Below are 25,444 nucleotides of genomic sequence, written 5' to 3' on the forward strand. Positions count from 1 at the left end.
TGTGTATGGTTGCGGAGGGGTTGGAGTGGTGTGTGTATGGGTGGGGGGTGGCTGCTTGGAGTGGTGTGTATGGGTGTGGGGGGGGGTTGGAGCGGTGTGTGTATGGGTGGGGGGTGGCTGGTTGGAGTGGTGTGTGTATGGTTGCGGAGGGGTTGGAGCGGTGTGTGTATGGGTGGGGGGTGGCTGGTTGGAGCGGTGTGTGTATGGGTGGAGGGGGCTGGAGCGGTGTGTGTATGGGTGGGGGGTGGCTGGTTGGAGTGGTGTGTATGGGTGTGGGGGGGGGGGAGGGGTTGGAGCGGTGTGTGTATGGGTGGGGGGTGGCTGGTTGGAGTGGTGTGTGTATGGTTGCGGAGGGGTTGGAGCGGTGTGTGTATGGGTGGGGGGTGGCTGGTTGGAGTGGTGTGTATGGGTGGGGGGGGGGGTTGGAGCGGTGTGTGTATGGGTGGGGGGTGGCTGGTTGGAGTGGTGTGTATGGGTGGGGGGTGGCTGGTTGGAGTGGTGTGTATGGGTGGGGGGTGGCTGGTTGGAGTGGTGTGTATGGGTGGGGGGTGGCTGGTTGGAGCGGTGTGTGTATGGTTGCGGAGGGGTTGGAGTGGTGTGTGTATGGGTGGGGGGTGGCTGGTTGGAGTGGTGTGTATGGGTGTGGGGGGGGGTTGGAGCGGTGTGTGTATGGGTGGGGGGTGGCTGGTTGGAGTGGTGTGTATGGGTGGGGGGTGGCTGGTTGGAGTGGTGTGTATGGGTGGGGGGTGGCTGGTTGGAGTGGTGTGTATGGGTGGGGGGTGGCTGGTTGGAGCGGTGTGTGTATGGTTGCGGAGGGGTTGGAGCGGTGTGTGTATGGTTGCGGAGGGGTTGGAGTGGTGTGTATGGGTGGGGGGTGGCTGGTTGGAGCGGTGTGTGTATGGTTGCGGAGGGGTTGGAGTGGTGTGTATGGGTGGGGGGGTGGGGGGTGGAGTGGTGTGTGTATGGTTGCGGAGGGGTTGGAGTGGTGTGTGTATGGGTGGGGGGTGGCTGCTTGGAGTGGTGTGTATGGGTGTGGGGGGGGTTGGAGCGGTGTGTGTATGGGTGGGGGGTGGCTGGTTGGAGTGGTGTGTGTATGGTTGCGGAGGGGTTGGAGCGGTGTGTGTATGGGTGGGGGGTGGCTGGTTGGAGCGGTGTGTGTATGGGTGCGGGGGGGGTTGGAGCGGTGTGTGTATGGGTGGGGGGTGGCTGGTTGGAGTGGTGTGTATGGGTGTGGGGGGGGGGTTGGAGCGGTGTGTGTATGGGTGGGGGGTGGCTGGTTGGAGTGGTGTGTGTATGGTTGCGGAGGGGTTGGAGCGGTGTGTGTATGGGTGGGGGGTGGCTGGTTGGAGTGGTGGTATGGGTGGGGGGGGGGGTTGGAGCGGTGTGTGTATGGGTGGGGGGTGGCTGGTTGGAGTGGTGTGTATGGGTGGGGGGTGGCTGGTTGGAGTGGTGTGTATGGGTGGGGGGTGGCTGGTTGGAGTGGTGTGTATGGGTGGGGGGTGGCTGGTTGGAGCGGTGTGTGTATGGTTGCGGAGGGGTTGGAGTGGTGTGTGTATGGTTGCGGAGGGGTTGGAGTGGTGTGTATGGGTGGGGGGTGGCTGGTTGGAGCGGTGTGTGTATGGTTGCGGAGGGGTTGGAGTGGTGTGTATGGGTGGGGGGTGGCTGGTTGGAGCGGTGTGTGTATGGTTGCGGAGGGGTTGGAGTGGTGTGTGTATGGTTGCGGAGGGGTTGGAGTGGTGTGTGTATGGGTGGGGGGTGGCTGCTTGGAGTGGTGTGTGTATGGTTGCGGAGGGGTTGGAGTGGTGTGTGTATGGTTGCGGAGGGGTTGGAGTGGTGTGTATGGTTGCGGAGGGGTTGGAGCGGTGTGTGTGTATGGTTGCGGAGGGTTGGAGTGGTGTGTATGGGTGGGGGGTTGGCTGGTTGGAGCGGTGTGTGTGTATGGTTGCGGAGGGGTTGGAGCGGTGTGTGTATGGTTGCGGAGGGGTTGGAGTGGTGCGTATGGGTGGGGGGTGGCTGGTTGGAGCGGTGTGTGTATGGTTGCGGAGGGGTTGGAGCGGTGTGTGTATGGTTGCGGAGGGGTTGGAGTGGTGTGTATGGGTGGGGGGTGGCTGGTTGGAGCGGTGTGTGTATGGTTGCGGAGGGGTTGGAGTGGTGTGTATGGGTGGGGGGGTGGCTGGTTGGAGTGGTGTGTGTATGGTTGCGGAGGGGTTGGAGTGGTGTGTGTATGGGTGGGGGGTGGCTGCTTGGAGTGGTGTGTATGGGTGTGGGGGGGGGTTGGAGCGGTGTGTGTATGGGTGGGGGGTGGCTGGTTGGAGTGGTGTGTGTATGGTTGCGGAGGGGTTGGAGCGGTGTGTGTATGGGTGGGGGGTGGCTGGTTGGAGCGGTGTGTGTATGGGTGCGGGGGGGTTGGAGCGGTGTGTGTATGGGTGGGGGGTGGCTGGTTGGAGTGGTGTGTATGGGTGTGGGGGGGGGGTTGGAGCGGTGTGTGTATGGGTGGGGGGGTGGCTGGTTGGAGTGGTGTGTGTATGGTTGCGGAGGGGTTGGAGCGGTGTGTGTATGGGTGGGGGGTGGCTGGTTGGAGTGGTGTGTATGGGTGTGGGGGGGGTTGGAGCGGTGTGTGTATGGGTGGGGGGTGGCTGGTTGGAGTGGTGTGTATGGGTGGGGGGTGGCTGGTTGGAGTGGTGTGTATGGGTGGGGGGTGGCTGGTTGGAGTGGTGTGTATGGGTGGGGGGTGGCTGGTTGGAGTGGTGTGTATGGGTGGGGGGTGGCTGGTTGGAGTGGTGTGTATGGGTGGGGGGGGGCTGGTTGGAGTGGTGTGTATGGGTGGGGGTGGCTGGTTGGAGTGGTGTGTATGGGTGGGGGGTGGCTGGTTGGAGTGGTGTGTATGGGTGGGGGGTGGCTGGTTGGAGTGGTGTGTATGGGTGGGGGGTGGCTGGTTGGAGTGGTGTGTATGGGTGGGGGGTGGCTGGTTGGAGTGGTGTGTGTGGGTGGGGGGTGGCTGGTTGGAAGTGGTGTGTATGGGTGGGGGGTGGCTGGTTGGAGTGGTGTGTATGGGTGGGGGGTGGCTGGTTGGAGTGGTGTGTATGGGTGGGGGGTGGCTGGTTGGAGTGGTGTGTATGGGTGGGGGGTGGCTGGTTGGAGTGGTGTGTATGGGTGCGGGGGGGGGGGGGGGGTTGGAGCGGAGCTTCTGTGTCACAGCTGCTCCAGGATATAAATAGCGGCAGCCGCTCCGGGTATTTATAGTGTCCGGCTGCTGGTATTTAGTATTCTGCAGGGGCAGCAGCTCCAGGCCTCCTATTCATGTAACAGGGGAGCCGCTCCTCATACACTCATCCTATACCCACCGTCTGCAGGACTACAGGTCCCAGCATAGCACTGCAGGAGCTGACACTCCAATCTCCTATCACACACAGTGTATCATCACTCCCATCATCCTCCCTGACCCCAGGAGCTGACACTCTAATCTCCTATCACACACAGTGTATCATCACTCCCATCATCCTCCTCCCTGACCCCAGGAGCTGACACTCTAATCTCCTATCACACACAGTGTACCATCACTCCCATCATCCTCCTCCCTGACCCCAGGAGCTGACACTCCAATCTCCTATCACACACTTGGCCCCTCCCTCCCGCAGCTGTCATCCACCTGTTGCTGTCACTCACTTCCGGCAGGCGCAGGGTTAATCCTTCCCCTGTCAATCTTCGGGTTTTGCTCTCTTTCCTTTTGTAGCGTTGCTAAGGGCGGGGCGGATCTTCCCCTTGGTAACCAGTGACAGCCTTTCTGTCGCCTCTGATTGGTTAGGAGTGGTCACGTGGTGCAGGTCTCTGTTTCTTCAGAAGTTTGAGGAAAGTGGCGAAACCGAGAGACGGAGACACCGGAGGAGGTAAGGAGCGGGGATAGGAGCCGGACTACAGGTACCAGCCTGCTGCTCCCTACAGTGTATAGGACTACATGTACCAGCCTGCTGCTCCCTACAGTGTATAGGACTACAGGTACCAGCCTGCTGCTCCCTACAGTGTATAGGACTACAAGTACCAGCGCGCTGCTCCCAACAGTGTATAGGACTACAAGTACCAGCCTGCTGCTCCCTACAGTGTATAGGACTACAAGTACCAGCGCTGCTCCCTACAGTGTATAGGACTACAGGTACCAGCCTGCTGCTCCCTACAGTGTATAGGACTACAAGTACCAGCCTGCTGCTCCCTACAGTGTATAGGACTACAAGTACCAGCCTGCTTCCTACAGTGTATAGGACTACAAGTACCAGGGCTGCTCCCTACAGTGTATAGGACTACAAGTACCAGCCTGCTGCTCCCTACAGTGTATAGGACTACATGTACTAGCCTGCTGCTCCCTACAGTGTATAGGACTACATGTACCAGCCTGCTGCTCCCTACAGTGTATAGGACTACAAGTACCAGGGCGCTGCTCCCTACAGTGTATAGGACTACAGGTACCAGGGCTGCTCCCTACAGTGTATAGGACTACAAGTACCAGGGCTGCTCCCTACAGTGTATAGGACTACAAGTACCAGCCTGCTGCTCCCTACAGTGTATAGGACTACAAGTACCAGGGTGCTGCTCCCTACAGTGTATAGGACTACAAGTACCAGCCTGCTGCTCCCTACAGTGTATAGGACTACAAGTACCAGTGCGCTGCTCCCTACAGTGTATAGGACTACAAGTACCAGCCTGCTGCTCCCTACAGTGCATAGGACTACAAGTACCAGCCTGCTGCTCCCTACAGTGTATAGGACTACAAGTACCAGCCTGCTGCTCCCTACAGTGTATAGGACTACAAGTACCAGTGCGCTGCTCCCTACAGTGTATAAGACTACAAGTACCAGCCTGCTGCTCCCTACAGTGTATAGGACTACAAGTACCAGCCTGCTGCTCCCTACAGTGTATAGGACTACAAGTACCAGCCTGCTGCTCCCTACAGTGTATAGGACTACAAGTACCAGGGCTGCTCCCTACAGTGTATAGGACTACAAGTACCAGGGCGCTGCTCCCTACAGTGTATAGGACTACAAGTACCAGTGCGCTGCTCCCTACAGTGTATAGGACTACAAGTACCAGCCTGCTGCTCCCTACAGTGTATAGGACTACAAGTACCAGCCTGCTGCTCCCTACAGTGTATAGGACTACAAGTACCAGCCTGCTGCTCCCTACAGTGTATAGGACTACAAGTACCAGTGCGCTGCTCCCTACAGTGTATAAGACTACAAGTACCAGCCTGCTGCTCCCTACAGTGTATAGGACTACAAGTACCAGGGCTGCTCCCTACAGTGTATAGGACTACAAGTACCAGCGCTGCTGCTCCCTACAGTGTATAGGACTACAAGTACCAGGGCGCTGCTCCCTACAGTGTATAGGACTACAAGTACCAGTGCGCTGCTCCCTACAGTGTATAGGACTACAAGTACCAGGGCGCTGCTCCCTACAGTGTATAAGACTACAAGTACCAGCCTGCTGCTCCCTACAGTGTATAGGACTACAAGTACCAGCCTGCTGCTCCCTACAGTGATAGGACTACAAGTACCAGTGCGCTGCTCCCTACATGTATAAGACTACACGTACCAGCCTTCTGCTCCTACAGTGTATAGGACTACAAGTACCAGGGCTGCCTCCCTACAGTGTATAGGACTACAAGTACCAGCGCTGCTGCTCCCTACAGTGTATAGGACTACAAGTACCAGGAGCTGCTCCCCTACAGTGTATAGGACTACAAGTACAGTGCGCTGCCTCCCTACAGTGTATAGGACTACAAGTACCAGCCTGCTGCTCCCTACAGTGTATAGGACTACAAGTACCAGCGCTGCTGCTCCCTACAGTGTATAGGACTACAAGTACCAGGGCGCTGCTCCCTACAGTGTATAGGACTACAAGTACCAGGGCGCTGCTCCCTACAGTGTATAGGACTACAAGTACCAGTGCGCTGCTCCCTACAGTGTATAAGACTACAAGTACCAGGGCTGCTCCCTACAGTGTATAGGACTACAAGTACCAGCGCTGCTGCTCCCTACAGTGTATAGGACTACAAGTACCAGGGCTGCTCCCTACAGTGTATAGGACTACAAGTACCAGCGCGCTGCTCCCTACAGTGTATAGGACTACAAGTACCAGGGCGCTGCTCCCTACAGTGTATAAGACTACAAGTACCAAGGCTGCTCCCTACAGTGTATAGGACTACAAGTACCAGGGCGCTGCTCCCTACAGTGTATAGGACTACAAGTACCAGTGCTGCTCCCTACAGTGTATAAGACTACAAGTACCAGGGCGCTGCTCCCTACAGTGTATAAGACTACAAGTACCAGGGCTGCTCCCTACAGTGTATAGGACTACAAGTACCAGGGCGCTGCTCCCTACAGTGTATAGGACTACAAGTACCAGCCTGCTTCCTACAGTGTATAGGACTACAAGTACCAGGGCTGCTCCCTACAGTGTATAGGACTACAAGTACCAGGGCGCTGCTCCCTACAGTGTATAGGACTACAAGTACCAGTGCGCTGCTCCCTACAGTGTATAGGACTACAAGTACCAGCCTGCTGCTCCCTACAGTGTATAGGACTACAAGTACCAGCCTGCTGCTCCTCCAGTGTATAGGACTACAAGTACCAGGGCTGCTGCTCCCTACAGTGTATAGGACTACAAGTACCAGGCTGCTGCTCCCTACAGTGTATAGGACTACAAGTACCAGCCTGCTGCTCCCTACAGTGTATAGGACTACAAGTACCAGCGCGCTGCTCCCCTACAGTGTATAGGACTACAAGTACCAGGCTGCTGCTCCCTACAGTGTGTATAGGACTACAAGGTCACCAGCGCTGCTGCTCCCTACAGTGTATAGGACTACAAGTACCAGCGCGCTGCTCCCTACAGTGTATAGGACTACAAGTACCAGGGCGCTGCTCCCTACAGTGTATAGGACTACAAGTACCAGCCTGCTGCTCCCTACAGTGTATAGGACTACAAGTACCAGGGCGCTGCTCCCTACAGTGTATAGGACTACAGGTACCAGGCGCTGCTCCCTACAGTGTATAGGACTACAAGTACCAGCCTGCTGCTCCCTACAGTGTATAGGACTACAAGTACCAGCTGCTGCTCCCTACAGTGTATAGGACTACAAAGTACCAGGCTGCTGCTCCCCTAAGTGTTATAGGACTACAAGTACCAGCCTGCTGCTCCCTACATGTATAGGACTACAAGTACCAGTGGCGCTGCTCCCTACGTGTATAGGACTAAAGTACCAGCCTGTGCTCCCTACAGTGTATAGGACTACAAGTACCAGGCATGCTGCTCCCTACAGGTATAGGACTACAAGTACCAGCCTGCTGCTCCCTACAGTGTATTAGGACTACAAGTACCAGGCGCTGCTGCTCCTACAGTGTATAGGACTACAAGTACCAGGCGCTGCTCCCTACAGTGTATAGGACTACAAGTACCAGCCTGCTGCTCCCTACAGTGTATAGGACTACAAGTACCAGCGTGCTGCTCCCTACAGTGTATAGGACTACAAGTACCAGCGTGCTGCTCCCTACAGTGTATAGGACTACAAGTACCAGGGCGCTGCTCCCTACAGTGTATAGGACTACAAGTACCAGCGCGCTGCTCCCTACAGTGTATAGGACTACAAGTACCAGGGCGCTGCTCCCTACAGTGTATAGGGACTACAAGTACCAGGGCTGCTGCTCCCTACAGTGTATAGGACTACAAGTACCAGCCTGGCTGCTCCCTACAGTGTATAGGACTACAAGTACCAGGCGCTGCTCCCTACAGTGTATAGGACTACAAGGTACCAGCTGCTGCTCCCTACAGTGTATAGGACTACAAGGTACCAGGCCGCTGCTCCTACAGTGTATAGGACTACAAGTACCAGGGCTGCTGCTCCCTACAGTGTATAGGACTACAAGTACCAGGGCTGCTGCTCCCTACAGTGTATAGGACTACAAGTACCCAGGCCGTGCTGCCCCTACAGTGTAAGGACTACGTACAGGCCTCCCTACAGTGTATAGGGACTACAAGTACCAGGCCTGCTGCTCCCTACAGTGTATAGGACTACAAGTACCAGGGCGCTGCTCCCTACAGTGTATAGGACTACAAGTACCAGGCGCTGCTCCCTACAGTGTATAGGACTACAAGTACCAGCCTGCTGCTCCCTACAGTGTATAGGACTACAAGTACCAGGCTGCTGCTCCCTACAGTGTATAGGACTACAAGTACCAGGCTGCTGCTCCCTACAGTGTATAGGATTACAAGTACCAGCGTGCTGCTCCCTACAGTGTATAGGACTACAAGTACCAGGGCTGCTCCCTACAGTGTATAGGACTACAAGTACCAGCGCGCTGCTCCCTACAGTGTATAGGACTACAAGTACCAGCCTGCTGCTCCCTACAGTGTATAGGACTACAAGTACAAGGGCTGCTCCCTACAGTGTATAGGACTACAAGTACCAGGGCTGCTCCCTACAGTGTATAGGACTACAAGTACCAGCGCGCTGCTCCCTACAGTGTATAGGACTACAAGTACCAGTCTGCTGCTCCCTACAGTGTATAGGACTACAAGTACCAGCGCGCTGCTCCCTACAGTGTATAGGACTACAAGTAACAGGGCGCTGCTCCCTACAGTGTATAGGACTACAAGTACCAGCCTGCTGCTCCCTACAGTGTATAGGACTACAAGTACCAGCCTGCTGCTCCCTACAGTGTATAGGACTACAGGTACCAGGGCTGCTCCCTACAGTGTATAGGACTACAAGTACCAGCCTGCTGCTCCCTACAGTGTATAGGACTACAAGTACCATCCTGCTGCTCCCTACAGTGTATAGGACTACAAGTACCAGGGCGCTGCTCCCTACAGTGTATAGGACTACAAGTACCAGCCTGCTGCTCCCTACAGTGTATAGGACTACAAGTACCAGGGCGCTGCTCCCTACAGTGTATCAGACTACAAGTACCAGCCTGCTGCTCCCTACAGTGTATAGGACTACAAGTACCAGGGCGCTGCTCCCTACAGTGTATCAGACTACAAGTACCAGCCTGCTGCTCCCTACAGTGTATAGGACTACAAGTACCAGCCTGCTGCTCCCTACAGTGTATAGGACTACAAGTACCAGGGCGCTGCTCCCTACAGTGTATAGGACTACAAGTACCAGCGCGCTGCTCCCTACAGTGTATAGGACTACATGTACCAGCCTGCTGCTCCCTACAGTGTATAGGACTACAAGTACCAGCCTGCTGCTCCCTACAGTGTATAGGACTACAAGTACCAGGGCGCTGCTCCCTACAGTGTATCGGACTACAAGTACCAGGGCTGCTCCCTACAGTGTATAGGACTACAAGTACCAGGGCTGCTCCCTACAGTGTATAGGACTACAGGTACCAGCCTGCTGCTCCCTACAGTGTATAGGACTACAAGTACCAGCCTGCTGCTCCCTACAGTGTATAGGACTACAAGTACCAGGGCGCTGCTCCCTACAGTGTATAGGACTACAAGTACCAGCCTGCTGCTCCCTACAGTGTATAGGACTACAAGTACCAGGGCGCTGCTCCCTACAGTGTATCGGACTACAAGTACCAGGGCTGCTCCCTACAGTGTATAGGACTACAAGTACCAGGGCTGCTCCCTACAGTGTATAGGACTACAGGTACCAGCCTGCTGCTCCCTACAGTGTATAGGACTACAAGTACCAGGGCGCTGCTCCCTACAGTGTATAGGACTACAAGTACCAGGGTGCTGCTCCCTACAGTGTATAGGACTACAAGTTCCAGCCTGCTGCTCCCTACAGTGTATAGGACTACAAGTACCAGGGCGCTGCTCCCTACAGTGTATCGGACTACAAGTACCAGCCTGCTGCTCCCTACAGTGTATAGGACTACAAGTACCAGCCTGCTGCTCCCTACAGTGTATAGGACTACAAGTACCAGGGCGCTGCTCCCTACAGTGTATAGGACTACAAGTACCAGCGCGCTGCTCCCTACAGTGTATAGGACTACAGGTACCAGCCTGCTGCTCCCTACAGTGTATAGGACTACAAGTACCAGCGCGCTGCTCCCTACAGTGTATAGGACTACAAGTACCAGCGCTGCTCCCTACAGTGTATAGGACTACAGGTACCAGCGCTGCTCACTACAGTGTATAGGACTACAAGTACCAGCCTGCTGCTCCCTACAGTGTATAGGACTACAAGTACCAGCCTGCTGCTCCCTACAGTGTATAGGACTACAAGTACCAGCCTGCTGCTCCCTACAGTGTATAGGACTACAAGTACCAGCCTGCTGCTCCCTACAGTGTATAGGACTACAAGTACCAGCGTGCTGCTCCCTACAGTGTATAGGACTACATGTACCAGCGCGCTGCTCCCTACAGTGTATAGGACTACAGGTACCAGGGCTGCTCCCTACAGTGTATAGGACTACAAGTACCAGCCTGCTGCTCCCTACAGTGTATAGGACTACAAGTACCAGCCTGCTGCTCCCTACAGTGTATAGGACTACAAGTACCAGCGCGCTGCTCCCTACAGTGTATAGGACTACAAGTACCAGCCTGCTGCTCCCTACAGTGTATAGGACTACAAGTACCAGGGCTGCTCCCTACAGTGTATAGGACTACAAGTACCAGGGCTGCTCCCTACAGTGTATAGGACTACAAGTACCATCCTGCTGCTCCCTACAGTGTATAGGACTACAAGTACCAGCGCGCTGCTCCCTACAGTGTATAGGACTACAAGTACCATCCTGCTGCTCCCTACAGTGTATAGGACTACAAGTACCAGGGCGCTGCTCCCTACAGTGTATAGGACTACAAGTACCAGCCTGCTGCTCCCTACAGTATATAGGACTACAAGTACCAGCGCGCTGCTCCCTACAGTGTATAGGACTACAGGTACCAGCGTGCTGCTCCCTACAGTGTATAGGACTACAAGTACCTGGGCGCTGCTCCCTACAGTGTATAGGACTACAAGTACCAGTGCGCTGCTCCCTACAGTGTATAGGACTACAAGTACCAGCCTGCTGCTCCCTACAGTGTATAGGACTACAAGTACCAGCGTGCTGCTCCCTACAGTGTATAGGACTACAAGTACCAGGGCTGCTCCCTACAGTGTATAGGACTACAAGTACCAGGGCGCTGCTCCCTACAGTGTATAGGACTACAAGTACCAGCGCTGCTGCTCCCTACAGTGTATAGGACTACAAGTACCAGGGCGCTGCTCCCTACAGTGTATAGGACTACAAGTACCAGCCTGCTGCTCCCTACAGTGTATAGGACTACAAGTACCAGCGCGCTGCTACCTACAGTGTATAGGACTACAAGTACCTGGGCGCTGCTCCCTACAGTGTATAGGACTACAAGTACCAGGGCTGCTCCCTACAGTGTATAGGACTACAAGTACCAGCCTGCTGCTCCCTACAGTGTATAGGACTACAAGTACCAGAGTGCTGCTCCCTCCAGTGTATAGGACTACAAGTACCAGCGCTGCTGCTCCCTACAGTGTATAGGACTACAAGTACCAGCGCTGCTGCTCCCTACAGTGTATAGGACTACAAGTACCAGGGCTGCTCCCTACAGTGTATAGGACTACAAGTACCAGGGCTGCTCCCTACAGTGTATAGGACTACAAGTACCAGCGCTGCTCCCTACAGTGTATAGGACTACAAGTACCAGGGCTGCTCCCTACAGTGTATAGGACTACAAGTACCAGGGCGCTGCTCCCTACAGTGTATAGGACTACAGGTACCAGGGCGCTGCTCCCTACAGTGTATAGGACTACAAGTACCAGCGCGCTGCTCCCTACAGTGTATAGGACTACAAGTACCAGCCTGCTGCTCCCTACAGTGTATAGGACTACAGGTACCAGGGCGCTGCTCCCTACAGTGTATAGGACTACAAGTACCAGGGCTGCTCCCTACAGTGTATAGGACTACAAGTACCAGGGCGCTGCTCCCTACAGTGTATAGGACTACAGGTACCAGGGCGCTGCTCCCTACAGTGTATAGGACTACAAGTACCAGCGCGCTGCTCCCTACAGTGTATAGGACTACAAGTACCAGCCTGCTGCTCCCTACAGTGTATAGGACTACAGGTACCAGGGCGCTGCTCCCTACAGTGTATAGGACTACAAGTACCAGCGCTGCTGCTCCCTACAGTGTATAGGACTACAAGTACCAGCCTGCTTCCTACAGTGTATAGGACTACAAGTACCAGGGCGCTGCTCCCTACAGTGTATAGGACTACAAGTACCAGGGCGCTGCTCCCTACAGTGTATAGGACTACAAGTACCAGGGTGCTTTTCAGTAGAGTCGGGCAGGAGACGTGTTGCAGGGTCTCGGGGTTCGGTGATTAGTCGCCACTTTTTTTTTATGGTTTCCCGGAGCAACTGATGTCACTATATACACCCCATATATATTTATATATATATATATATATATATATATATATACATACACCTTTATACACCCCATATATATATATATATATATATATATATATATATATATATATATATATAATACATATATACACCTATATGCACACCAGTGCGACGTTTTGGCCTTTTTCAAGCAGTGATACAACCTGGTCTACAGACCCCGTATATATGTGCAACACAATTCACATCAATCAATTCATTAGTGATCAGATCATGGGAGTAATTATGTATAAATATGGGGATTACAATAAATCAGTGTACACTCAGTGATCAGTGTGTATATATATATATATATATATATATATATATACGGCCTGATTACACAGCAGATCAATGACCTGGGATAATATAAGGATTACAATAAATCAGTGTACACTCAGTGATCAGTATATATATATATATATATATATATATATATATATATATATATATATATATATATACACCACCTGATTACACAGATCAATGACCAGGGATAATATAAGGATTACAATAAATCAGTGTACACTCAGTGATCAGTATATATATATATATATATATATATATATATATATATATATATATATATATATATATATACCACCTGATTACACAGCAGATCAATGACCAGGGATAATATGGGGATTACAATAAATCAGTTTACACTCAGTGATCAGTGTATATATATATATACCACCTGATTACACAGCAGATCAATGACCAGGGATAATATGGGGATTACAATAAATCAGTGTACACTCAGTGATCAGTATATATATATATATATACCACCTGATTACACAGATCAATGACCAGGGATAATATGGGGATTACAATAAATCAGTGTACACTCAGTGATCAGTATATATATATATATATATATATATATATATATATATATATATATACCACCTGATTACACAGATCAATGACCAGGGATAATATGGGGATTACAATAAATCAGTGTACACTCAGTGATCAGTGTATATATATATATATATATATATATATATATATACCACCTGATTACACAGCAGATCAATGACCTGGGATAATATGGGGATTACAATAAATCAGTGTACACTCAGTGATCAGTATATATATATATATATACCACCTGATTACACAGCAGATCAATGACCAGGGATAATATGGGGATTACAATAAATCAGTGTACACTCAGTGATCAGTGTGTATATATATATATATATATATAGATACCACCTGATTACACAGCAGATCAATGACCTGGGATAATATAAGGATTACAATAAATCAGTATACACTCAGTGATCAGTATATATATATATATATATATATATATATATATATATATATACCACCTGATTACACAGATCAATGACCAGGGATAATATGGGGATTACAATAAATCAGTGTACACTCAGTGATCAGTATATATATATATATATACCACCTGATTACACAGATCAATGACCTGGGATAATATGGGGATTACAATATATCAGTGTACACTCAGTGATCAGTATATATATATATATACCACCTGATTACACAGCAGATCAATGACCTGGGATAATATGGGGATTACAATATATCAGTGTACACTGAGTGATCAGTATATATATATATATATATATACCACCTGATTACACAGATCAATGACCAGGGATAATATGGGGATTACAATAAATCAGTATACACTCAGTGATCAGTGTATATATATATATATATATATACCACCTGATTACACAGGTCGGGATAATATGGGGATTACAATATATCAGTGTACACTCAGTGATCAGTATATATACGGCCTTTTAAATTGTTAAATAAGAAGTTAGGCACATGGGGCAGATATCTTTTTTTACATTGTGTTTTGTTTGATTCTGAAGTAATTATCTCGGCCTCTTACCTACCTCCCCCGTTCACCTCACATTATGGACTTATTTGAGTTTATCTATAACTGAGATCTTCTCCCCGTGTTCATATGTGGAGATTTTAATGCGGTTATGGACCCAATGAAAGATAGACGATAGATAGAAGTCCTGCTGCCCTGGCGAGTCTGATGGGTGGGGCGGGCCTGACGGACGTATGGAGACATCTCTATGGGGAGAGGGTGGCGTTTTCTTGTTTAGCACGACGTTTGAGGCTGCCTCCAGGATAGACTCTTTGGTAATGACTTTGCCTTGAGACATGTCATATGAATCCAGGTCGGTGTGTGATCACTCTCCTGTGGTCTCGGGGCGGGGTGAGAGGAAGATCCCTTAGGAGACATCCGCACTCGCTCTATTGTGGATCAGAAGGAGAAAATGGCAGATGAGACCAGAGCATTCTGGGAAGTGAATAAGAGAAATTTCATGGAAAAAGAAAGACTTCCACAATAGACAGGCCAACTTAGAAGAGGCCATACAGATAGCTGAGGGGGATTTAGTGAGTCACCTTCACCCCAGCATGGGGATAAAGTAACAAACGCCCAGGAGGAGTACTCGAAAGTTTTGTTTGAGAAAGCGCAACACAAGTTTTTTTTTCAGGGACAGAAATTCTTTGCTGGGGCTGGTAAAGCGGGGAAGTTACTGGCAGGGATAATCAGGGCACAGCAAGAAAGAAGTTCTATCTCCGCCTTATATGATCACAGGGGATAGTTACTAATAACCCCGATGGGCTACAAAAAATTGTATAAATCCTCCGATGCAGCTACTGAATTGGAAATGGGGGACTATTTAAGTCGTCTTCCCATTCCTAAAGCAGACCCTGACATGAAGGAGATGCTGAATAGTCCTGTTACTCTAGAGGAAATGACGCTGGCTGCTGATAGGTCCCAAGCTCACTCTGCAGCGGGTAATGACGGCCTGCCATTCAAGGTATACAGTCATCTTTCTGAACTATTGCTGTACGAAACCTTTAATGAATCCTCAATGTGTGAGGCGAATATCTAGATATATCTAGAATATCTATATAAAGACCCCCTGAATGTAGAAGCTTTTCGCCCTATATCATTGTTAAATACAGACTATAAGTTAATAGTGAAAGTACTGGCCCAGAGGCTGGCGGGAGTGGCTCATTGGGAGGGAGCAGGTCTATCTACGACAATATTATTAGAGCCTTTGCAAATGCCCAATTAGGGTCCGGGACCCCCATTCCATCCTGTCCTTGGATGCTATGAAGGCGTTTGACAGGGTGGAATGGGGGGTCCTTTGGAAGATGTTGGAAGCCTTTGACTTGGGGCTAAATTTCATCAGGTGGGTGAAGTTGTTGTATACCGGGCCTAGGGCAAGGGTTTCAGTAGGGGAGGGGTACACATTCTATATAGAGGAAGCAGGCAGGGGTGCCCCCTGTGGCCACTCTTATTCGCTTTTTACATCGAAGCGCTGGCTGTTTAGATGCGACCTTCAGAGGAGTGGGAAGGGTTTGGCATAGCTGGCGTGGAGGAGCCTTCTTTGCTTTACGCTGATGACATCCCCAAAATTATGAGTATTATTGATGACTTTGGTTTTGTATCTTTTAGTGTTAGAAGGTGATGGGAGCGAGGTAAATCACTCAGTCTCAATTACTGGGCCTAGTGAGGCATTGGAATACTTGGGAGTGACCGTCATCCGTACACAGGTATATAGAAGCCAAGCTACAAGCTGAGGAATAAATGGGGATATGGTCGGGCTTCTTGTTTCATTTGCAGATGGAGTTGCGATTATAAAGATGGTAGTTCTCCCTCAGATTCTTTACTTTTTATATGCTTCACCGGTGTGGATAACTGTATCGCGGTTTAGGAGGCTGACAAGAATATAGAATCAATTTGTTTGGGGTGGGAAAAAAGCCAGATCGAGATATGGAGTATGGACACAGTTAGTGGGGGAGGGGGGATTGCTCTCCCCGATTTTCAGAAATATTTCTTGGCTATTAAAGCACAGGACTTAAAAAGGGGACAGGACTGTAACTGGGTGTATTATACAGCGCTGTCAGGGTGTTTTTGAGGGAATTTTCGAAGGGGTAGAAGCTAAATTTGGGAACATGAAGTTTTTTTTCACATATGAGTCTGTATTGTAGAGTTTGGAGTCATATAAAAAAAACAAAAAATTAAAAATAAATAAGAAGGGGCAGTGATGATTGTGTAGTAGTGATGAGGGGGCAGTGATGATGATGATGGTGTAGTAGTGATTCGGGGGCAGTGATGATGATGGTGTAGTAGTGATGAGGGGGCAGTGATGATGATGGTGTAGTAGTGATGAGGGGGCAGAGATGATGATGATGTGTAGTAGTGATGAGGAGGCAGTGATGATGATGGTGTAGTAGTGATGAGGGGGCAGAGATGATGATGATGTGTAGTAGTGATGAGGGGGCAGTGATGATGATGATGGTGTAGTAGTGATGAGGGGGCAGTGATGATGATGATGTGTAGTAGTGATTCGGGGGCAGTGATGATGATGGTGTAGTAGTGATGAGGAGGCAGAGATGATGATGGTGTAGTAGTGATGAGGGGGCAGTGATGATGATGATGGTGTAGTAGTGATGAAGAGGCAGTGATGATGATGGTGTAGTAGTGATGAGGAGGCAGAGATGATGATGGTGTAGTAGTGATGAGGGGGCAGTGATGATGATGATGATGATGGTGTAGTAGTGATGAGGCAGAGATGATGATGGTGTAGTAGTGATGAGGAGGCAGAGATGATGATGATGGTGTAGTAGTGATGAGGAGGCAGAGATGATGATGGTGTAGTAGTGATGAGGGGGCAGTGATGATGATGATGATGATGGTGTAGTAGTGATGAGGCAGAGATGATGATGGTGTAGTAGTGATGAGGAGGCAGAGATGATGATGGTGTAGTAGTGATGAGGGGGTAGTGATGATGATGGTGTAGTAGTGATGAGGAGGCAGTGATGAAGATGTAGTAGTGATGAGGGGGCAGTGATGATGATGGTGTAGTAGTGATGAGGGGGCAGTGATGATGTAGTAGTGATGAGGGGGTATTGATGATGATGGTGTAGTAGTGATGAGGGGGTAGTGATGATGATGATGGTGTAGTAGTGATGAGGGGGCAGTGATGATGTAGTAGTGATGAGGGGGTAGTGATGATGATGGTGTAGTAGTGATGAGGAGGCAGTGATGATGATGGTGTAGTAGTGATGAGGGGTCAGAGATGATGGTGATGATGGTGTAGTAGTGATGAGGGGGCAGAGATGATGGTGATGATGGTGTAGTAGTGATGAAAGGGCAGTGATGATGATGATGATGGTGTAGTAGTGATGAGGGGGCAGTGATGATGATGATGATGGTGTAGTAGTGATGAGGAGGCAGTGATGATGATGATGATGGTGTAGTAGTGATGAGGGGGCAGTGATGATGATGATGATGGTGTAGTAGTGATGAGGGGGCAGTGATGATGATGATGATTGTGTAGTAGTGATGAGGGGGCAGTGATGATGATGATGGTGTAGTAGTGATTCGGGGGCAGTGATGATGATGGTGTAGTAGTGATGAGGGGGCAGTGATGATGATGGTGTAGTAGTGATGAGGGGGCAGAGATGATGATGATGTGTAGTAGTGATGAGGAGGCAGTGATGATGATGGTGTAGTAGTGATGAGGGGGCAGAGATGATGATGATGTGTAGTAGTGATGAGGGGGCAGTGATGATGATGATGGTGTAGTAGTGATGAGGGGGCAGTGATGATGATGATGTGTAGTAGTGATTCGGGGGCAGTGATGATGATGGTGTAGTAGTGATGAGGAGGCAGAGATGATGATGGTGTAGTAGTGATGAGGGGGCAGTGATGATGATGATGGTGTAGTAGTGATGAAGAGGCAGTGATGATGATGATGGTGTAGTAGTGATGAGGAGGCAGAGATGATGATGGTGTAGTAGTGATGAGGGGGCAGTGATGATGATGATGATGATGGTGTAGTAGTGATGAGGCAGAGATGATGATGGTGTAGTAGTGATGAGGAGGCAGAGATGATGATGATGGTGTAGTAGTGATGAGGAGGCAGAGATGATGATGGTGTAGTAGTGATGAGGGGGCAGTGATGATGATGATGATGATGGTGTAGTAGTGATGAGGCAGAGATGATGATGGTGTAGTAGTGATGAGGAGGCAGAGATGATGATGGTGTAGTAGTGATGAGGGGGGTAGTGATGATGATGGTGTAGTAGTGATGAGGAGGCAGTGATGAAGATGTAGTAGTGATGAGGGGGCAGTGATGATGATGGTGTAGTAGTGATGAGGGGGCAGTGATGATGTAGTAGTGATGAGGGGGTATTGATGATGATGGTGTAGTAGTGATGAGGGGGTAGTGATGATGATGATGGTGTAGTAGTGATGAGGGGGCAGTGATGATGTAGTAGTGATGAGGGGGTAGTGATGATGATGGTGTAGTAGTGATGAGGAGGCAGTGATGATGATGGTGTAGTAGTGATGAGGGGTCAGAGATGATGGTGATGATGGTGTAGTAGTGATGAGGGGGCAGAGATGATGGTGATGATGGTGTAGTAGTGATGAAAGGGCAGTGATGATGATGATGATGGTGTAGTAGTGATGAGGGGGCAGTGATGATGATGATGATGGTGTAGTAGTGATGAGGAGGCAGTGATGATGATGATGATGGTGTAGTAGTGATGAGGGGGCAGTGATGATGATGATGATGGTGTAGTAGTGATGAGGGGGCAGTGATGATGATGATGGTGTAGTAGTGATGAGGAGGCAGAGATGATGATGGTGTAGTAGTGATGAGGGGGCAGTGATGATGATGGTGTAGTAGTGATGAGGGGGCAGTGATGATGATGATGGTGTAGTAGTGATGAGGAGGCAGTGATGATGATGGTGTAGTAGTGATGAGGAGGCAGAGATGATGATGGTGTAGTAGTGATGAGGAGGCAGTGATGATGATGATGATGATGGTGTAGTAGTGATGAGGGGGCAGTGATGATGATGGTGTAGTAGTGATGAGGGGGCAGTGATGATGATGGTGTAGTAGTGATGAGGGGGCAGAGATGATGATGATGTGTAGTAGTGATGAGGGGGCAGTGATGATGATGGTGTAGTAGTGATGAGGGGGCAGAGATGATGATGATGTGTAGTAGTGATGAGGGGGCAGTGATGATGATGATGGTGTAGTAGTGATGAGGGGGCAGTGATGATGATGATGTGTAGTAGTGATTCGGGGGCAGTGATGATGATGGTGTAGTAGTGATGAGGAGTCAGAGATGATGATGGTGTAGTAGTGATGAGGGGGCAGTGATGATGATGATGATGGTGTAGTAGTGATGAAGAGGCATTGATGATGATGATGGTGTAGTAGTGATGAGGAGGCAGAGATGATGATGGTGTAGTAGTGATGAGGGGGCAGTGATGATGATGATGATGATGGTGTAGTAGTGATGAGGCAGAGATGATGATGGTGTAGTAGTGATGAGGAGGCAGAGATGATGATGATGGTGTAGTAGTGATGAGGAGGCAGAGATGATGATGGTGTAGTAGTGATGAGGGGGCAGTGATGATGATGATGATGATGGTGTAGTAGTGATGAGGCAGAGATGATGATGGTGTAGTAGTGATGAGGAGGCAGAGATGATGATGGTGTAGTAGTGATGAGGGGGTAGTGATGATGATGGTGTAGTAGTGATGAGGAGGCAGTGATGAAGATGTAGTAGTGATGAGGGGGCAGTGATGATGATGGTGTAGTAGTGATGAGGGGGCAGTGATGATGTAGTAGTGATGAGGGGGTATTGATGATGATGGTGTAGTAGTGATGAGGGGGTAGTGATGATGATGATGGTGTAGTAGTGATGAGGGGGCAGTGATGATGTAGTAGTGATGAGGGGGTAGTGATGATGATGGTGTAGTAGTGATGAGGAGGCAGTGATGATGATGGTGTAGTAGTGATGAGGGGTCAGAGATGATGGTGATGATGGTGTAGTAGTGATGAGGGGGCAGAGATGATGGTGATGATGGTGTAGTAGTGATGAAAGGGCAGTGATGATGATGATGATGGTGTAGTAGTGATGAGGGGGCAGTGATGATGATGATGATGGTGTAGTAGTGATGAGGAGGCAGTGATGATGATGATGATGATGGTGTAGTAGTGATGAGGGGGCAGTGATGATGATGATGATGGTGTAGTAGTGATGAGGGGGCAGTGATGATGATGATGGTGTAGTAGTGATGAGGAGGCAGAGATGATGATGGTGTAGTAGTGATGAGGGGGCAGTGATGATGATGGTGTAGTAGTGATGAGGGGGCAGTGATGATGATGATGGTGTAGTAGTGATGAGGAGGCAGTGATGATGATGGTGTAGTAGTGATGAGGAGGCAGAGATGATGATGGTGTAGTAGTGATGAGGAGGCAGTGATGATGATGATGATGATGGTGTAGTAGTGATGAGGGGGCAGTGATGATGATGGTGTAGTAGTGATGAGGGGGCAGTGATGATGATGATGGTGTAGTAGTGATGATGATGATGGTGTAGTAGTGATGAGGGGGCAGTGATGATGATGATGGTGTAGTAGTGATGAGGGGGCAGTGATGATGATGATGGTGTAGTAGTGATGAGGGGGCAGTGATGATGATGGTGTAGTAGTGATTCGGAGGCAGTGATGATGATGGTGTAGTAGTGATTCGGAGGCAGTGATGATGATGATGGTGTAGTAGTGATGAGGGGGCAGTGATGATGATTATGATGGTGTAGTAGTGATGAGGGGGCAGTGATGATGATGTGTAGTAGTGATGAGGGGGCAGTAATGATGATGGTGTAGTAGTGATGAGGGGGCAGAGATGATGATGATGTGTAGTAGTGATGAGGGGGCAGTAATGATGATGGTGTAGTAGTGATGAGGGGGCAGTGATGATGGTGTAGTAGTGATGAAGAGGCAGTGATGATGGAGCCTTTATGAGGAGACACTGAAGCTTGCGGGGCGGGGGGGGGCTGGTGTGTGCCGCATGTGTACGTGTGTGCAGGGTATGAACTGTATGTGCCCCCCGAGCATCACATCTGTATGAGCTCGTTTGACAACCCTCCACAGCTGTCTCATCGTGTGCACAGAGTGCGCTCACTTCCCCAAACTGTAACCACAAAGACATTGTGCTCTGGCAGGAGGGCATCAAGAGTTTACAACAGTAACTGTACAGGGGGAGGAGTGCACCGCTGTAACTGTACAGGGGGAGGAGTGCACCGCTGTAACTGTACAGGAGGAGGAGCGCACCTCTGTAACTGTACAGGGGGAGGAGTGCACCGCTGTAACTGTACAGGGGGAGGAGCGCACCTCTGTAACTGTACAGGGGGAGGAGTGCACCGCTGTAACTGTACAGGGGGAGGAGCGCACCTCTGTAACTGTACAGGGGAGGGAGGAGTGCACTGCTGTAACTGTACAGGAGGAGGGAGGGGTGCACCGCTGTAACTGTACAGGGGGAGGGAGGAGTGCACCGCTGTAACTGTAAAGGAGGAGGAGTGCACCGCTCTAACTGTACAGGGGGAGGAGTGCACCGCTGTAACTGTACAGGGGGAGGAGTGCACCGCTGTAACTGTACAGGGCAGAGGGAGGAGCGCACTGCTGTAACTGTACAGGGGGAGGGAGGAGTGCACTGCTGTAACTGTACAGGAGGAGGGAGGAGCGCACTGCTGTAACTGTACAGGGGGAGGGAGGAGCGCACCGCTGTAACTGTACAGGAGGAGGGAGGGGTGCACCGCTGTAACTGTACAGGGGGAGGAGTGCACCGCTGTAACTGTACAAGGGGAGGAGCGCACCTCTGTAACTGTACAGGGGGAGGAGTGCACCGCTGTAACTGTACAGGGGGAGGAGCGCACCTCTGTAACTGTACAGGGGAGGGAGGAGTGCACTGCTGTAACTGTACAGGAGGAGGGAGGGGTGCACCGCTGTAACTGTACAGGGGGAGGGAGGAGTGCACCGCTGTAACTGTAAAGGAGGAGGAGTGCACCGCTCTAACTGTACAGGGGGAGGAGTGCACCGCTGTAACTGTACAGGGGGAGGAGTGCACCGCTGTAACTGTACAGGGCAGAGGGAGGAGCGCACTGCTGTAACTGTACAGGGGGAGGGAGGAGTGCACTGCTGTAACTGTACAGGGGGAGGGAGGAGTGCACCGCTGTAACTGTACAGGGGGAGGGAGGAGCGCATTGCTGTAACTGTACAGGGCAGAGGGAGGAGCGCACTGCTGTAACTGTACAGGGGGAGGGAGGAGCGCACTGCTGTAACTGTACAGGGGGAGGGAGGAGCGCACCGCTGTAACTGTACAGGGGGAGGGAGGAGCGCACTGCTGTAACTGTACAGGGGGAGGGAGGAGCGCACCGCTGTAACTGTACAGGGGGAGGGAGGAGCGCACCGCTGTAACTGTACAGGGGGAGGGAGGAGCGCACCGCTGTAACTGTACAGGGGGAGGGAGGAGCGCACCGCTGTAACTGTACAGGGGGAGGGAGGAGCGCACCGCTGTAACTGTACAGGAGGAGGGAGGGGTGCACCGCTGTAACTGTACAGGGGGAGGAGTGCACCGCTGTAACTGTACAGGGGGAGGGAGGAGTGCACCGCTGTAACTGTACAGGGGGAGGGAGGATTGCACTGCTGTAACTGTACAGGGGGAGGGAGGAGTGCACTGCTGTAACTGTACAGGGGGAGGGAGGAGCGCACTGCTGTAACTGTACAGGGGGAGGGAGGAGCGCACTGCTGTAACTGTACAGGGGGAGGGAGGATTGCACTGCTGTAACTGTACAGGGGGAGGGAGGAGCGCACCGCTGTAACTGTACAGGGGGAGGGAGGAGCGCACTGCTGTAACTGTACAGGGGGAGGGAGGATTGCACCGCTGTAACTGTACAGGGGGAGGGAGGAGCGCACCGCTGTAACTGTACAGGGGGAGGGAGGATTGCACTGCTGTAACTGTACAGGGGGAGGGAGGATTGCACTGCTGTAACTGTACAGGGGGAGGGAGGAGCGCACTGCTGTAACTGTACAGGGGGAGGGAGGATTGCACTGCTGTAACTGTACAGGGGGAGGGAGGAGCGCACTGCTGTAACTGTACAGGGGGAGGGAGGAGCGCACCGCTGTAACTGTACAGGGGGAGGGAGGAGCGCACCGCTGTAACTGTACAGGGGGAGGGAGGAGTGCACCGCTGTAACTGTACAGGGGGAGGGAGGATTGCACTGCTGTAACTGTACAGGGGGAGGGAGGAGCGCACTGCTGTAACTGTACAGGGGGAGGGAGGAGCGCACCGCTGTAACTGTACAGGGGGAGGGAGGAGCGCACTGCTGTAACTGTACAGGGGGAGGGAGGAGCGCACTGCTGTAACTAGGAAGGAGCGTGGTCAAAGGTGTATACACAGTGCAGCTTAGTAATCACAATGATGGGAGCAGTAGGAGGAGTGACCTTGCATCTGTCATTCCCTGGTGAAGAACAAGTGGGGAGCTGCTGGCATAGTGCATGATATCAGGCACCATGAGATCTGTATACAGCTGTTTCCCTGACCCCACCCTGACCTCAGATCTGTATACAGCTGTGTCCCTGACCCCACCCTGACCTCAGATCTGTATACAGCTGTGTCCCTGACCGCACCCTGACCTCAGATCTGTATACAGCTGTGTCCCTGACCCCACCCTGACCTCAGATCTGTATACAGCTGTATGCAGCCGTCGGCCTGTGGATGGGGCAGATCAGTGTCAGGCAGCAGCCGCACAGCCGTCTCCTCTCCCGCTGATCATTTGGAGGAATTTGACAGTAAAATGAACCATAAACAAACAGAGCGGACTGGTTCTCCAGGTTCTGAATGGCCGCAGTGACATCACGACAAGCTCCACCCCTGATATATACACTATATACCCTCATCACTGTATACCCTATATACCCTCATCACTGTATACCCTATATACCCTCATCACTGTATACCCTATATACCCTCATCACTATATACACCATATACCCTTATCACTATATACACTATATATCCTCATCACTATATACCCTCATCACTATATACACTATATACCCTCATCACTATATACACTATATACCCTCATCACTATATACACTATATACCCTCATCACTATATACACTATATACCCTCATCACTATATACACCATATACCCTCATCACTATATACCCTGATCACTATATACACTATATACCCTCATCACTATATACCCTCATCACTATATACCCTATATACCCTCATCACTATATACCCTCATCACTATATACCCTCATCACTATATACACTATATACCCTCATCACTATATACACTATATACCCTCATCACTATATACACTATATACCCTCATCACTATATACACTATATACCCTCATCACTATATACACCATATACCCTCATCACTATATACCCTGATCACTATATACACTATATACCCTCATCACTATATACCCTCATCACTATATACCCTATATACCCTCATCACTATATACACTATATACCCTCATCACTATATACACTATATACCCTCATCACTATATACACTATATACCCTCATCACTATATACCCTCATCACTATATACACTATATACCCTCATCACTATATACACCATATACCCTCATCACTATATACACCATATACCCTCATCACTATATACACTATATACCCTCATCACTATATAGTCTCATCACTATATACACTATATACCCTCATCACTATATACACTATATACCCTCATCACTATAAACCCTATATACCCTCATCACTATATACACTTTATACCATCATCACTATATACACTATATACCCTCATCACTATATACCCTCATCACTATATACACTATATACCCTCATCACTATATACACTTTATACCATCATCACTATATACACCATATACCCTCATCACTATATACCCTCATCATCACTATATACACTATATACCCTCATCACTATATACACTATATACCCTCATCACTATATACACCATATACCCTCATCACTATATACCCTATATACCCTCATCACTATATACACTATATACCCTCATCACTATATACACTATATACCCTCATCACTATATACACCATATACCCTCATCACTATATACACTATATACCCTCATCACTATATACAC

The 25,444-nt window shown here is 50.2% G+C and overlaps 1 protein-coding gene across 4 annotated transcripts in view; it reads left to right on the forward strand.

The window, feature by feature from the left end:
* The first annotated feature begins 3,803 nt into the window (after nt 1-3,803).
* Nucleotides 3,804-25,444, forward strand: part of PBXIP1 (PBX homeobox interacting protein 1) — a 45,973-nt gene continuing 24,332 nt past the window's right edge. For 3 of the 4 annotated variants that reach the window (XM_069951336.1, XM_069951339.1, XM_069951340.1), the window contains exon 1: nt 3,804-3,887. The gene's annotated coding sequence lies outside the window, so the exon portion shown is untranslated. The other variant, XM_069951337.1, reaches the window with a different exon arrangement.

The sequence above is a fragment of the Dendropsophus ebraccatus genome, chromosome 13, assembly GCF_027789765.1.
Source record: "Dendropsophus ebraccatus isolate aDenEbr1 chromosome 13, aDenEbr1.pat, whole genome shotgun sequence".
NCBI lineage: Eukaryota > Metazoa > Chordata > Amphibia > Anura > Hylidae > Dendropsophus > Dendropsophus ebraccatus.